At 44.2% G+C, this 17252-nt stretch overlaps 1 protein-coding gene across 8 annotated transcripts in view; it reads left to right on the plus strand.

Moving 5' to 3' along the window:
* The window catches only part of TDRD12 (tudor domain containing 12), a 3486095-nt gene that overhangs the window by 1420894 nt on the left and 2047949 nt on the right, over nt 1-17252 (plus strand). The gene's annotated exons all lie outside the window — the stretch shown is intronic.

Genomic DNA, 17252 nt, shown 5'->3' on the forward strand with positions numbered 1-17252 from the left:
CTTTGTGGCGGTTGCAAGTTTTCCCACTTCTCTCTTCTTGAGCAAATTTGTTTTCCCCGAATTGCAGGATAAGTTTCACTTCATAAACCACATAGTTTTCTCTGAAAAGTTGCATGTGCGATGTTACTAAAACGCCAAAGTGAAAAAATAATGTAGGTACATTTGCAAAGCGGTCCATATGATTGTACAAAGGTCACAAAAGAAAAGCTTTGTTAGCTCATAATTGTAAGGTGCTCCCTGAACTCAGGTGCATAGCCTTGATAAAATACTGCAGGGGGACAGGAGGTGTATGGATGGTAATTGTGAGTGCATCTTTTCTGCTGTGCTTTAAAGTGCTACTAGCAACATCTCATTGAGGTGTGCAGTGTTGTACGGAGTCCCTGATTGGTGCATGGTGTGCAGATCCACTCCTAGTCTCATGGACAGTAGTTCACGAGTTATTTCAAGTAACAGTGCTGACCCCTTGTCTATAATCAGCATCTCATTCAGGATGTGTAAAGGGAAGGGTATGGGATGCAAGCTACAGAGCTTAAGAGGGTTCTTCTCTAGCACCTGTTAGGAACAGTTCCTGTTGTCGTAACCCAGCGAGGGCTCTACTAGGGGTAACAAAGCATAGCAGCTGCCACCCAGGTGCGGCCTCGTTTTACCCATATCATGCCAAATTCATCTGCCTCTTTCTTGCTGGCGCCCACCAGTGACCATTAACCCAGATCACCGCCTACAAACCCCTCTGTACCTCCTCAAGGTTAAAGGTCGCTGCCCTCCTGGCACTTTTTCACCAGAAGACACTCTCTCCATCTTAAGGCTGGCTTAAGGCCTGCTGTATCACTGTGCACCTTCAAACATGTCCTCACGCCACACATTCTTCAGAATGACTTGTCCCATCTTCCCTCTTCCCACGATTCTCACCTGATCACCAAAGGCACTGGGGCTGGGCAATATCAATGCGCCTTATGAGGAGAAAATCAACTTTCCAAACCATGTTCATTACGGGGAACATCAATTTCGTGGAGGTGATGGTATTTATTTAATTTATATTTGTGGTTTTATATTGTTCTGATGAGGCCCAACAAACCATACCAATGCAATGCAAAGTATAATAAAATTTAAAACTTTACAAAAAAAAGAGTATGTGGTGAAGGGGAAATAATTGAGGTTCTTCTTACTAAAATTAGTCTCTTTTTTTTTTTTTAAACTAATGACCACATCCAAGTTAGACTTTAATAAATCACATTTGGTAAGGAATATATGTTGAGGTTTAACTTTTGCAGTTTGTGAACAAGTTGATCGATGATCACAAAAGGAGGTCATAGGCTTGTATCCCGCAGTAGTTTGTTATACTTTACAGGAATGCTTCCAAGCAAGACAAGCTTTTGCTTCAGGTAGCACAACCTGCGGCTGTCTGTCACTTCAAAAGAGGGAGTGCAGCCCCTTTTGTTCAAACGACAGTAAGGGCTCCAAAGAAAGGCTTAAAATCAATTAAACTGGGCGTGGGGCGTCTCTCAAAAAAATGCGCGAGTTGCTTGGCCTTTTAGTAGCTCACGACGATTTTCACTGATCAGAAGTAGCTCTCACTACAGAAAAGGTTGGAGACCCCTGTTCTAGAGTGTCACCTATCGATGACATCAATACTTTTTACAATGTCCTCACTAGAGGAGCACTGAAACTAAGCATAGATATGTCCGCTCCGCAGACTTTCACCTCTATCATATCCAAGACTCTTCATCAATGGTCTATGTCTAGACCTTTGCTCCCACTGGTTCCTGGTCTTATCGAACCAGTGATGGACGTTTTCCTCACCCCATCCTCGATTAAAGCTGCCCCAGCAAGGATTCAGAAAAAATATAAGCCTGCGGCTTCGGATCCTTTATTTTTAAAGTCGGATCCCCCACCAGACTCTGTGATCATCGCGGCAGCAAAGAAAACTCATGCAGTTGCTTCTTCATCCTCTGTTCCTCCAGACAAGGAGAGTCGAGCCCAGGACTCTTGGAGAAAGGTGTGCGGATCCGCAGCATCTTCCTTGAAGGCATCACAAGAGGACAGACACAATTTTGCAGAGATCCTCCAAGAAGGGGCGCTGGTTTCTAATCAGGTGATTAGTACTGCAGCGGACGGGGCTTCTCTGGCAGCACATTCACATGCACACGGCATTTGTGCACGAAGGTCTTCATGGTTGCCCCTAACAGATTTAAAGCCGGAGTCTCAACATCATATTTTAAATCTTCCATTCTCTGAAACATCTTTTTGGTTCCCACACCGATGAAGAAATGCCCATGATGAAGGCTGAGCTGGATACGCTGAAGGCGGTGGGCCTAGAAAAGAATTCAGACGAAGATACAGGCCTTACAATCGCAAAAACTACCAACAGAGGGTTCTAACCCCTCAATGGCAGCAGAACCAGCAATCCAGGTCTCAATTTCAAAGCCGTAGAGGCAGAAGAGGACAACATCAACAATCCTCCACCGCAGCCAAGACTTCAGGGAAGCAGTGATCTTCTGCTTCCTCTAGCGCCGTTGCCCACTCCTGTGAAAGGAAGTATTTCGAATCACGTGGCAGAGTGGCGCAAAATAACAACAGATCAATGGGTGCAAAATATACTGAACAATGGATACACTTCGTTTCAGTGCACCACCAAAGAACATTCCTCCACTAAAGACACATCCCCACCAACTAAAATTGCTACATCAGTAGGTGTCTGTCCTCCTCCAGAAATCGGCCGTTGAAGAAGTTCCTCCGACTCAAAGAGGAAAGGGAGTCTATTCCAGGTACTTTCTGGTACCAAAGAAAGACCAACCGCACAAATACAGGCCTATCCTGGGTGTGCGATCTCTGAACAAGGTCATTCGGAGAGAAAGGTTTTGCATGTTGGCACTACATCAAATATCAAGCAAGGAGATGGAGAGGCACACACTAACTATTCAACTATAAACTGATACTAAGTCTGCTTATTAAAAAGTTAGAAAAACAAAGCGTGATCACCAACAGCAAATGTATCTAAACAGAGGATATCCAAACGAAGTGATTGAGCAGGCAAGAGCACGTATTCTAAATATACTAGGAGCAGTTTGTTACAATTCCCACCTAAGAAGAAAACATCCAGACAAGTATTTGTTTCAAAGTTTTCCACCAGTTTTTTGAAAATGAATTAAATTACCAATAGGTGGGAAATGCTTCAGAATGAATCCGATTTAAACTGCATTTTTAAAGAGTTACCTCTGTTCTCTTTTACCAGATTTAAAAACTTGAAAGAGCTCATCAACACTCCGAATAAATCTTCCATTACCAATTTCAAAGGTATGAACAAGTGTTCCAACTGCGTACATTGCAACAATGTCATCGTGGGTAATCTTTTGCATCACCCCAGCACAGGAGAAATCATCAAGCTTTTCCACAACTCTGATTGCAATTCTAACAAATTGATTTATTATATTAAATGCCCATGTGTGAAGCTATATGTGGGCAAAACTGAACAAAAAATCAAAACCCGTATATCTGAGCATAAAAGTACAAACAGAACACAAAACAAAAACAGTAGTTTAGCTATTCACTGGTTAGGAGAGAGGCACAGCATAGCCCAACTAAAATATGCCGTTCTAGAAAGAGTTCTACATCACCCAGACATGGATCTCACCAGGTCACTTATACAAAGAGAAACATTTTGGATTAGGCGTCTAGACACTTTAGCAGATAAAGGAATGAATGATAAAATAGATTATTCATGTTATTTATAAATCTCTTTTGTACCGTTTCTGGTGTTTTATGCATGATCCTTTCATATGTGACTATTGTCATGTCTATATTTACTCCATTGTGCATCATGGTTTTCTGTATTCAGCACTGTCCCATTCTCTTTCATTCATCTTCTTGCACCTTTCTGAGCTTCTCATCACGTGTGAATTTCTCGGGTTTATCGTTCAGTGAGTTTGCATTTTCTGTTCTTTTTATTGTACTTAGAGATTTGCGGTGTTGCACGTTTTTGTCAGTCAGTGTCTGATCAGGACATTGTGGTCCACATTTTCTTTATTTCGCAGCGTTAGCTTTGCCCGTTCAGCACTCCGATGTTTGTCTAAATATGGCGGTCGCTTGTGCCGACTCCGTTTTGAGTTCGTTGTTAGTTTCCCCACCGATCGCTCATTTCCGCTTTCGGCGCGCATTTAAATTTGAGGTGTGATTTCCACGCTGAGCACATCCGACTCGTTTCGCCCTTTCAGCGTCCCAGCAGTGTACATTTGTGGATAGCCGGTTGTTCGAGAAGGTAACCGCATTTGTTCTGTATACGCTATTTTCCATGTTCAATGTATTAGTTTTGGGCCAATGCTGATGTCTGTTCCACGTTGGCAGGTTTCCTTTGATCAGCCTCCGGGTGATTCGAAATCTGTAGATTGAGATTTAAGAGGTATGATTTTTTTGCACATTCACGCGGTTTTATTTTCAGTTAGACAGTTCTTGGTGAGCGGTTTTTGTTGAGAGTTTGCATTTCTTGTCATTTTAGATCAGAAGGTTTCAAAGCGTTTTTTCAGTGAGTATCTCACCCACTTTTGATCAACGAAGGTGGAGGGTCTTTTTTCCTTCCTTCTTACAAGTTTACCTTGGAGTACAGAAACTCATTGATCTCTCATGTTTACTGCTGTGACATTGACGATGTTTCTTTGCCACCTATATGTATCATATTGTTTGCATATTCTGTTCATTTTTGTAGAGTTCAAGCCCCTGAAGAAGGGCCAACTGCGGCCCGAAATGCATTGAGCACGACGAGAGCTTTTGGACTGATGATAATTTTCTGTTTCAAATCTGTTACACTGTTAAGGAATGTGGTTGAATTCCCTGAACTGTGTTATTGATTTAATTCGCAACATGTGAACATACTGTATAACTCTTGAGTTTGATGTTAGATAAATGTTTTTCACTTCCATTGCTAAATAGCGCTGTCTTCATTGTTTCAATTGGATTTTGGTAAACATACCCTAGTAACAGTGCGCTGAGGACAAATCCCACAGACTCTTGATATTGTTAGGACTACATCAAATATATCCACACCTACAAAAGGGGGATTGGATCGGTTCGATAGACCTCCAAGATGTGTACTTCCACATACCGATTGCTCCGCGTCACTGCAAGTTCCTGAGATTCATGGTGGGCACCAAAAATTACCAATTCAGAGTCTTACCGTTCGGCCTAAAATCAGTGCCGAGGGTATTCACAAAGTGCATGGCGGTGGCAGCCGCAGCTCTGCATCGTCAAGGCCTCTTTGTGTACCCGTACCTAGACGATTGGCTGTTGAGTGGTTCGTCTACACAGATAATGAAGGAACACTTTCAAATTTGTCTAAATCTACTTCACCGTTTAGACCTTCACGTGAACCTGGACAAATTGGTCCAACAGCCCACTCAAACTCTACATTATCTGAGTGCCAGAATAGACTCCGGGACAACTGCTATTGATGAAACAGAAATGCAACTCTCTGCTTCGTGTGCACCAACCATCAGTGCGGCAAGCGGCCTCTCTCCTAGGGTCGACAGCCTCTTGCATATTTCTCATCTCCAACTCCAGTTTGAGAATGAGACCGCTGCAACAAGATCTGGAAGACACATGGGACCAATCCTCAGGACATTGGGAGGATCAGATTCTCCTCTCCCAAGCGGTGAAGTCATCCATGATTTGGTGGACTCAACCGAAAAATCTTCTGGTGGGAGTGCCCTTCCACCAGTCTCTTCCACAGCAATCCCTGATCACGGATGCATCTCTTCAGGGATGGGGGGGCGCGGGGGAGGCGTACTTGAGTTGTCTTCAAACACAGGGCAGATGGTCGAGCAAGGAGCAGACCTACCACATAAACATGTTGGAGCTGCGGGAAGTTCTTCTAGCTCTCAAGGCTTTCCATCCATCCATTGATTCAGTCAGACTCGATTCTGTTTCAAACGGACAATACAACCAAATTACTTGAACAAACAAGGTGAAACACACTCTCGCCCACTGTCCTTGGAATCCCAAGCGATCTGGCCCTGGCTTCTGGCAAGGTATCTCTCGATCACAGTGGTTCACCTGCCAGGAGAACAAAATGTGTGGGCAGACGCTCAGTCAGCACTTCGAAGAACAAGAAGACTGGGTGCTCAACGACGACGTGGTGGCAGACATCTTCCGGCAATGGGGTCGACCATCCATCGCCCACTTTGCAGACGATCTAAACAAGAAATGCCACGCCTTCGCGTCCAGATTTTACCGGCCAGGATCGAGAGGGAATGCTCTTTTGACCGACTGGTCCGGAACATTTGCATACGCCTTTCCTCCCCTTCCTCTCATCCCGAAGGTGGTGACCAAGCTCATCCGATCCAGGATGAAGATGTTCCTGATAGCACCGAACTGGCCTCACCAATGGTGGTATCCGGCCCTATTGCAACTCTTAATATGTCCACACAGGAGGCTGCCGTGCAGACCGGACCTTCTGACCAAAAAGGGCGGGAAGATTCTGCACCCCAGCCTTCCGTCGCTGAGCTTGGCAGCCTGGCTCCTGAAGTCCTGCAATACGGACACTTAAATCTCCCTCAGGACTGCATGAACATTTTGAGGGAATCTAGGATGCCTTCCACAAGAAGTTATTATTCTTTTAAATGGAAGAGGTTTTTCTTGTGGTGTATGCGTAATGGTTTTAGTCCAACTAGTGGGCCGGAGGAGGTAATCTTGCCTTATCTTCTGTATTTAGCCAAGTCTGGTTTGAAGTACTCTTCTATAAAAGTTCACTTGGTGGCCATTACGGCCTACAGAGAATCACCTAACCAGCCTTCCTTTTTGCAACTCTAGGTGGTCAAAGATTTCCTTCAGGGATTGAACGTTTTTCCTCCTGTCCGACATCCTTCACCTCCTTGGGAGTTGAATATTGTTCTGTCTAAGATTATGGGCCCACCTTTCGAGCCCATTCATAAAGCCACTTTACAGCACCTAACGTGGAAAGTTGCTTTTTTAGTAGCTATCACGTCAGCATGCAGAGTAAGTGCAATCCAGGCCCTCTGCGCAAAGGAACCATATACGGTTTTCCATCACAATCGGGTGGTTCTGAGGACTCACCCGTCTCTTACCAAAAGTGGTGTTCGACTTCCATGTTAACCAGAAAATTTCCCTTCCCCCTTTTTTCCCAAACCTGCTGTTCCAGCAGCAAGTTCTCTTCACTCACTTGACCTCAAGAGGGTTCTAAAATTTGAATTGGAGGGAACAAAATCCATTAGGAAGTCTGACCAATTATTTTTAAAGTATGGTGTCGTCAGGACAAGTTTTCCAGCCTCCAAACGATCTATCTCGAGGTGGATAGTGTCCTGCATTAAGCTGGCTTATAAATTGGCGAACAAGCCTCTATTGGTTTCCCAGAAAGGCTCACTCAACTAGGGGAAAAGCAGCTACAGTAGCTTTCTTGCATAATGTACCGATAGCTGAGATTTGCAAGGCGGCTACTTGGAAATCTGTACACACGTTTACTAGGCACTACTGTCTTGATTCTGACTCCAGAGCAGATACCCCAGTAGGCCAAGCCTCCTTGAGGAATGTGTTCCAATGCTAATTTCATTGGAGTCATGATTTTTTCTCAATACCTGTTGAGTTTATGCTTATCGTTTGCCCGCAGGTTGAGGGGATGGGCTTGCTATTCTATTCATAGGCTTATGACCATTGATGAGGATCCCCTGGAAGAGAAGGATAAGTTACTTACCAGTAATCCTACTTCTCTTCCAGGGGTATCCTCATCAATAGTCATAAGCAACCCACCCGCCTCCCCTGGCAAATGATTGCGATAAATGTCATTTCTTTGTGCCCTGGCCTACAGGTCTTCTCAAATAACTGACCTGTCACCCCTGAGGCATGAAGGGAAGCTAGGGGTCATGGCTGCCTTAAAGGCACGGTGCCAGTTTATTCCTATGTGTTTCTATGAAGGTAGCTTTTCAGCTTTTCACACAGTGTTTTCTGCAATGGAGCCTGTGAGCTGGCAATGCTGTCATTCCTCTTTGCAGGATTGTTTTCTCTGCTGCACAATAAAGCAGTTCAAATGCTCTTTGTTTTCATCACTGTTTAGTGTTGAATGTATATGTGTGTGCAAAGGAAATTCTTGTAGCTTTCCCCAGCTCTTCTTTTCTGTATGGATGGCTGCATTTGTAAATATATATATATATATATTATCTACTGACGGTCGCCAGTAGATAGTTATAGTTAGGACCGTGTTTCCATAGGAAATCTGAAAATTCTATTTTGAATAACTTTGGCGCCGGTTGACGAATCCTCGCAAATTTATCAAAATAGGTGGGGCGCTCCGCTCCGCTCCGCTCCTACCCTGAAAGTCTCTGGGTGATTAGTCAAGCGGGGGCCGAGAAAAAAGGGGGGTCCCAAAACGCATTTTCCCCATGCATTTTTCCATAGGACCTTTAGTCGAAGGTACAGCCCGAACGGCTGAACAGAATTACGTGAAATTTGGAAGAGAGGTAGCCATAAGGTCAAGGAAGTGCCTTTTGAAGGTCTCGTGTAAATCTGTTCAGTATTTCCTGAGAAAATAGCATTTAAAACCATATCAATATCTATACGCGCGCACCGTGTGCGCACGGTGCGCGCACCCTGCCGTGCACGAGCGCAATTCTGATTGGTTGTTAGATGTCAGTAAACATTCGAATCGGTCTAAATCAGGAAGTGGCGGCCGCCATTTTGTCTCTCGCAGTCTGAGGCAGTGAAAAATAAAGGTGGAGAACGTGAAAAGGGGGCAGGGTGGACAGATCCTGACCACCTAGCCTTTTTCAGGGGGTCACTGAAGGACCCCCAAGGGTGATTTTTGTTTTATTTTTTTGTCGAAAATGCGCAGGGTACGTGCACGGTGCGTGCACAGCACGCACAACGCTTCGTGGGCGCTCGGTGCTCGAAGCGCACCGTGTGCCCACAGTGCGCGCACGGTGCGCGCGCGGTGAAAAACCTGATTTTTTTTTTTTTTTAATAAATACATAACTTAGCATTTAAAAAAACGTACAAATTCACTTAAAAAACCATAGGTTTCACACACGTTATAGTTGGGAATTAGCATTTAAAAAACCTTGCAAATTCACTTAAAAAACCATAGGTTTCACACATGTTATAGTTAGCTGGACATTTCCCTCGTAAAAAACCAATGAAATTCCCCCGTTATAGTTAGTGCAGGCAACTATAACTCACGCGACCGCAATCCTCAGCTGATGACGTCAGATATTACATCACTGATTACATATGTCTTTCTGAAAAATAAATATTTGTAATATATGTATAGCTAAAGATTAATGGAAGAAGACATGGGTAAATAGGTGTCTAAATACAGTGATGTAATATCTGACGTCATCAGCAGAGGATTGCAGTCGCGTGAGTTATAGTTGCCTGCACTAACTAAAACGGGGGAATTTCATTGGTTTTTTACGAGGGAAATGTCCAGCTAACTATAACATGTGTGAAACCTATGGTTTTTTAAGTGAATATATATATATATATATATATATATATATATATATACTTCTCAAGGTTGCCTCTGGATAAAGGACGCACTCCGCAGAAAGGTGAGTTGACAAACCCTTTATTAACAAAAAGATGCACATTACGGCTTTTTAAAGTATGGTCCCCTACGCGTTTCGAAGCCGCAGGCTCCTCCCTCATGGGGTGACCAACAGGAAATGTCGGAACCACCACAGCCATCATTATCCATTAATTGCGTGCTCTCTCCAGTGAGTGCATGCTGGTAACCGTATGTACAAAATAAATGACCTGATTGGCAAAGAAATTGTAGGGATATGGACTGACTCCACTGATGGAGAAGATTTGTACTACGGTTACCAGCATGCACTCACTGGAGAGAGCACGCAATTAATGGATAATGATGGCTGTGGTGGTTCCGCCATCTCCTGTTTGTCACCCCATGAGGAAGGAGCCTGCGGCTTCTAAACGCGTAGGGGACAATACTTTAAAAAGCCGTAATGTGCATCTTTTTGTTAATAAAGGGTTTGTCAACTCACCTTTCTGCGGAGTGCGTCCTTTATCCAGAGGCAACCTCGAGAAGTGTATATATATATATATATATATATATATATATATATATATATATATATATATATATATATATATATATATATATATATATATATATATATATATTCTACTGGCGGTCGCCAGTTTATAGTTAGGACCGTGTTTCCATAGGAAATCCGCAACATTCTATTTGGAATAACTTTGGCGCCGGTTGACGAATCCTCGCGAAATTTTCAAAATAGGTGGGGCGCTCCGCTCCTACCCTGAAAGTCTCGGGGGGGATTCGTCAAGCGGGGGCTGAGAAAAAAGGGGGGTCCCAAAACGCGTTTTCCCCATGCAATTTTCCATAGGGACCTTTAGTCCAAGGTACAGCCCGAACGGCTGAACAGAATTACTTGAAGTTTGGCAAAGAGGTAGTCCTCAGGTCAGGCATGTGCCTTTTGCATATATGGTGTCAATCTGTTCAGTAGTTCCTGACAAAATCAAAAGTAAAATCATATACATATCTGGGCGGAGCCTAACCACACATCTCATCGTGAGATCTGATTGGCTGTCAGTACTTCATCCAAGAAGTGTTGGCAGCCATCTTGGGACCAATATACATGATAGCACCTCATTAAAAAGCATTGCAGTTAATAGAAGGTTTTAAGACTTTAGTTACATTATAAATCATTTGTTGATGGTACCATACTCATTTTAGGAATTGTGGTGTGTTCTAAGGTGATTTTACCATGTGAAAAAGCCTTCTGCTGTGATATCACGAACCATGTTTGAGAGAGAACTATTTTCTCATACTTATCCCACAATTTTCCCACAGAGGCAGGGGTGGGGGAATCATATCGCCCGAACCATGTTGTTTATATTGACGGGCAAGAAGATTTATTGTCTATTTATGTCCGAAGGACATGTAGACATTAATCACGTTTTAATCACGTTAAAACAACAGGCTGTGGGCACTCTGGGGCTCACAGCCAATCCGAAGCTTGCAGAGAGCCTTTGGCGGCATCTGATTGGCTAGCAGCCCATGACTAGGCTCTAGCCAGTGATTTGCTGGGGGAGTGAAACGTCACTCAGCCTCTGCAAGCAGTAGTCCGTGGCCGCCACGAGGCTTGCAATAAGCATTCAGGTAAAATAAGCAGTTTTGCCCGCTTGAATTCTGTGATATTGTGACGGAGGTGCTGCGATTTTCTTTTATTTATATTTTTAGCAACCGTGTGTGGGTAGATTAATTAGTACAAAAGCCTAGGCCTGGCACGCCTCGGCGCCTCAGATGAGGACGTCAAAAAAGCGTATCGCAAGCAGGCGCGCTGCGCTACCACCGCTTCATGGGGTAAACACCCATTACAACGAATTCAGATTCACGCGCTGCCATCGCAACGCGGGTTTAACATCGCGGGTCCGGAGCCTTCATACCGCAGATGGAAACAGATCTGCAGATTAATGCTTTCAAAAGAGACATCCGTTGGTGACTTGCAATTTATAACTTAAAGTCCTAATATAGAATAGTGAGCTATTAACTTTCAGCCCAGAACTGCGTAAACACACCGACAAATATACATTACAAAATTGATTAATGTTGCAAAGAGGGTACATTTGGCGAAAAAACATTTCTTATTATTAAAGGAAGCTCCCAACTTTGCTGTTTCTTTTTCGACTCTGCGTGTGTGCTTCTCCACACCAAGCACTCTTAAACTACTGCCTACCAGTATGGGTGACATGCGACACCTACACTTTCACTCCTTTGGCTTATGGGCAAAAAAACATTGTCACACACGGCGCAGCCAGCACTAAAAGCTTTCGAAGCACCTGCTGCAGCGTTTCTTTCCGCCGGCAATTACCAGGCCTCACAGAAATGTGTAGGAAACTTGTGTGATGAATTACCATCCTGGAAAGAGATCCGTGTTTTGTATAGTTGAGGTTGTGACCTCGGTGAAGTTAGTGCAGAGGGTTAATATGCCTGCTGCTAAGAACATGTACGAAGTCGATTACAGAGTGCATAGGATGGGAACAGATCTGCAGATTAATGCTTTCAAAAGAGGCATCCGTTGGTGACTTGCAATTTATAACTTAAAGTCCTAATATAGAATAGTGAGCTATTAACATTCAGCCCATAACTGTGTAAACACACCGACAAATATACATTACACAATTGATTAATGTTGCAAAGAGGGTACTTTTGGCGAAACAACGATTCTTATTATTAAAGGAAGCTCCCAACTTTGCTGTTTCTTTTTCGATACAACTTACCGATTCGCAAGGAACGTAGGGCTCACGTCTGGCCAGCTGCAAAAGTGAGGGGGAAATGGCAGGAGGCACGCTGGCTGACACCTTTTATATCCCACCCATACGTTTTTACAAGGGTGACGGTAAATTAGTACATTACGTATGGTTTGAAATGTACGTATTTTGTGGGAATAAATACACAGCCAGGGGTGACGGTAAATTAGTACATTACGTATGGTTTGAAATGTACGTATTTTGTGGGAATAAATACACAGCCAAAAAAAATGAAAATGAAGGGGAATAGAAATAAAAGAATTGCCGTCAGGGTTAAGGGGAGGGGGCGCAGGGGGGCAGGGACGCGATAATATCACTTGACAAGTTTTCCTTTAGCATTATTGTTGCACAGCATTCAGTGGTCTACTGATTTTAATAAAGCGAAAATATATTAATGTTTCTCTGTCAGCCGGAGCCCTTAGGTTTGATGTGGAACGGGGGTAGGTGGGACAAGTGGATTTTACAGGACATGTAGATCTCAGTGGCATTTTGTCGCTTGGACAACTAGATTATTTGGAAAATTCCACACCCCTGCAGAGGTTTGGAAGGTGATCTATAAGCTAAACTGAGAGCATATTTTCTGTAAATTCACATTATCTTTCTCAGTCATGTAAGAATGAAGTCTGACATTCTCAGTAAAACATGTACATCCAACAAGGGCAGAGACTGTCAGTTGATTCCTTTGTGTTCTACTGCAGCTTCCCAGAGTGCTCTAAAGAACAACTAGAGTGCTAACAGTCTTACTTATGACAAAAGTATGGCACACCTGAACCCATCTTGATTGGAATAAAGTGGTAACACTTAAAACATTTAATTTACAAAGGAACAAAATGAGGGGGTTCATTTTGCCATATAAATTATGATTAGTGCTGCAGAAAGAAAAACTAGGGCACATTTTGACTTCTGAAATCCTCTTTTATTTCATAAAAACATTCTGACATGCAGACTGAAACATGCACTTTGAATACCAGCAGCAGACTTGCCTGCTGAGCAGTAGCTTTACTACAGTGATCTAATGAGCAACTAGAGCGCTAACATTCAGAATTTATGGAAAATGTGACACACATCTGAATGCCTTCTTGATGGAATCAAAGTAAAAAACAAAGTATTTCCTACTGAGGAGACTGCAGTAAATGAGGAAATTAGGAAACTTCATAACAAATAAATCTCCCAAGATGGCCACCAGAGACAAAAGAGCCCAAATGTAGCCCAAATATCACCCAGATGTAGCCCAAATGTAGCCCAATGACAGAAGTGTGCAAAACACTTATTTTTTGTGTATTTGCAGTTTTATATAGTGCAGACTTGTCAGGTATTGGAGTGCTTTACATGAACATTGGTTACATCACACAAGATCAAATTCATTTTGGTTGTAGACATGGAGAGATTAAGTGATTTGACCAGAATCACAGAATGTTGAGCTGAAGCAGAAACTCCAACCTGGTTCCCCAGTTGCAAAGTCTGCAGCTCTGGAAGTAACACCACACCCTCTCCCCTTGGATGCAACATTTAATCAAGTGGTCAACTGGATAAAAAAACTAAGATTACAAATAATTTAAAAGTTCTTTGTCGCTATTTGAAAACTCATAAAATCTGTCCTCATTTTAGTTTTTTAGAGCACTAACCATAATTTTGATGCAAATAAGACCCTCTCATATATGTAATTTCTAAAGGAAATGCTCTAGGCATTACAGTTTTGATTACATCAAGATGACGTCAGGCATTCCACACTTTTGTAATAGATATAGAATGTTAGCAATCTAGTTGTTCATTGGGATAGTGTTGAGAGGCAGAGGCCAGGGGCATGGACTCTGAAAATTGAAGGCAGGTAGGAGAGTGCAGAGGCAACAATTTGACCACACTAGGCAGGCAGGAAGGGCAGTGGCAGCACAACAGACTATGGAGGGCAGTGGAAAGGGGGGCAGGGGCAACAAACCAACAATACAGGACTGGCAAGAGAGGCTGTGGCAATATAATAGACCATTGTGGGCAGAAGGAAGAGGCAGTGGTCATACAACCATACATGCCAACAGACCCGTTTCAGCCTGAAAACGTCCAATGTTTTTAAGCTCAAATGGGCTTTACTTGATCTGTTTCCTGTCTACAATCTTCTCTTTTTCAATGTAACTCAAAGGGGAAAATCAATACCCCAGTTTTATTTCAAAATCTCCCTCTTACCAAGTTCAAAATGTGCGCAAGTATGGTACATTGGATCATGGTAGGCAGGAGGAATTGGGGTAGGGACATGGACTCGGATAACAGAGGACAGGAGGGACATTGAGAGGTGCACCAAACTGACCCTACAGGGCAGGCATCAGGGTTTGCAGCAGCACAATACACCACACAGGGCATGCGGGACGGGAGTGCAGCACAACAATCCATAGAAAGCAATAGGGAGGGGACAGGACCATGCACATGGACAACAGACAACAGAGGGGAAAGAGGCAATGGTAGCTAGCTGACCATAATGGACAGACAAGAAAGAAAGCTGCAGCATAACAGACCATAAAGGGCAGGAGGGACGGATCAGGGGCATGACAATGGAACCGACAAGCCAGGAGGGAGGGAATAGGGGTCTGCACATGGAAACAGAGGGCTGGGGGCAAGGGGGCAGGGCAGGAGCAGAAAGATGACCATGGAGGTCAGGCAGGATGGGCACTAGAAACAAGACACACCATGGAGAGCAACAGTGAGACTATGATGGCATACACACAGACCATGGAGGGAAGGTGGGAGGGGGTCAGGAGCAGCTAGCTGACCACACAGGGAAGGTGGGGGGGGGTCCATGGCAGCACAGAAGACCATGCATGGCAAGCGGGAGGGTTAGTGGCAGCACAATGGCTATGATGGGCAAGAAGGAGGGTGCAGAGGCATGCACAAAGGACCATGGAGGATAGAAGGGAGGGTCAGGACCTGGGCACAGACAAGAGAGTTCAGGGGAAGGGGCATCACAACAGACCGCGCGGGGCAGGCAGGAGGAGCAGTTGCAGCACAACAGACCAGGGAGGGCAGAAGGGTGTGGCAGTAAAATGGACCATAGAGGACAGGAGGAAGGGGATAGGGGCATGGCATGTGGACAGGCAGGGTGGAGGTGGCAGGGACAGGTTACAGTCATCTAACAATGCTAGGCAGGTGGGAGGGGAGTGGCAGCTCAACAGAACACTCAGAGTAGATAGGACTGGCAGGTCCATGGAACATGGTGGTCAAAAAGGATGGAGCAGGGGCATGCACAAAGACATCGGAGGGCAGGGGGAAGGAGAATAGGGGCAGCAAGCAAAGCACAGAGGCTAAGCAGGAGGTCAATGATGGGCCATAGAATTGGGCAATGGAGGGCAGGATGAGTGGACTGGTACATCATGCTAAATGCAGGGCAGTGGCAGCACATCAGACCATGTATGGCAGGAGGGAGGAGGCTAGTCCATGGATTCAGACAACAGAGAATAGGGAGGAGGTGGATGGGGCAGCAAACTAACTGTTCATAGAAGGTGGGTATTAGGAACTTTATTGTTTTGAAAATGTGTGTCTGTGCGAACTACTTAAAATATGAACAAGTATGCAGCATAATCTCACTTTTATTCAGGAAGAAGAGGACGTTTGGGACTGTGACTCCGGGCTCACTCGGCAGAAAAATCCCCTGACCCTCCACCCCCATCGCAAAATGTAATGCCTGTGAAAAGGGTAGGTGGACGCAGTGTTATATAGAACATAGTCCTGAGAGCACGATTGAAAATGAAAACTAGATATAGTATATGGTGTAAACTATGCGCCAAAAAGTGTGATATAAGATGAACCGGGGCGTGAAATATAATATGCAATACATTGTGCGCAATGACAGATTCATTGGAGAGCGCGAGATAGCACAGGCACTAGCGCTTGCTATGTGATATGCGCCTTGGAGTGTAATATGCACAGGGCAGTGTTGTGTAACCTAAGTAGTCTCTAAAGTTGTAATATAAAATATGTGCTGGGTAGTGTAACATTGCATATGCACTGTGACAAAGATATGGATCCCAGATTGTAATATGTATGGCATAGCGCTGTGCTTTATAACATAGGCATCGAGGAAGGCACATTAGATGGGACAATATAACCCGTGCGAAGGCAAGTGTGGCATGACATATTCACGGGGTGGTGTTACAGTGCACATGGGCTAGAGAGTGTCATAGCATACGCACTAGCTGGTGGAATACAACACAGAGGTGTGTTGCACTCGGCGGGCACTGGTGGGTGTAACACAGCATTGGGCTCAGCCAGGAGCACGTTGTGACTCTCAAGTGAGGTTTGTCTCCTTTCCAGAGAGTAAAATAAAAAGTATTACACATCCGGCGGTGGATGTGTGTTTTATTAACCGTGAGGGGGTTTCTTGCATTGTTTGGTCGAATTTTTGTCGAATCCCCTTTGAATGGCTTGGTGTGCATGTGTATTAAATGTGCCCGTCAATAGCTACCCATGTTTGTATAAATAAACTACAAGGGTGTCCACCGGGATTAGGCACGGTAGGGCATCAGACATGTCAGAGCTTCACTAGCGGTGTGAATACATTCTACGTGGATTTATTGTATGCATAGTTGCCTTTTAATGAATATCACGCAAATCGTCATGGTGATAGGTACATACGGTTTGTCCAGCATGTCCTAGGTGTTTCTATAAATATATATATATATATATTTTTTAAATAAAAAACAAAGGCCGGCCCCGGGGGATGGGGTCCCCGGGGCCATAAGTGGCCTGAGGAGGGGGGCAACACAGCCCCCCTCCTAAAGAATAAAAAAATTTAAAAAAGGCCATGACCTGGGGGTTGGGGTCCCCGGGGCCGATTAAGGCCTTGGGAGGGCCAAATTAATTTTTTTCAACAAAAAAAATTAGGGTGCAGGCCCTGGGGGATGGGGTCCCCAGGGCTAATAAATTAGAAAAAGAAAGGGGGCCACATAGCCCTCCTTCTTAAAAATAAATACATAAAAGAC

The sequence above is a fragment of the Triturus cristatus genome, chromosome 12 (assembly GCF_964204655.1).
Source record: "Triturus cristatus chromosome 12, aTriCri1.1, whole genome shotgun sequence".
In the NCBI taxonomy this organism is placed as follows: domain Eukaryota; kingdom Metazoa; phylum Chordata; class Amphibia; order Caudata; family Salamandridae; genus Triturus; species Triturus cristatus.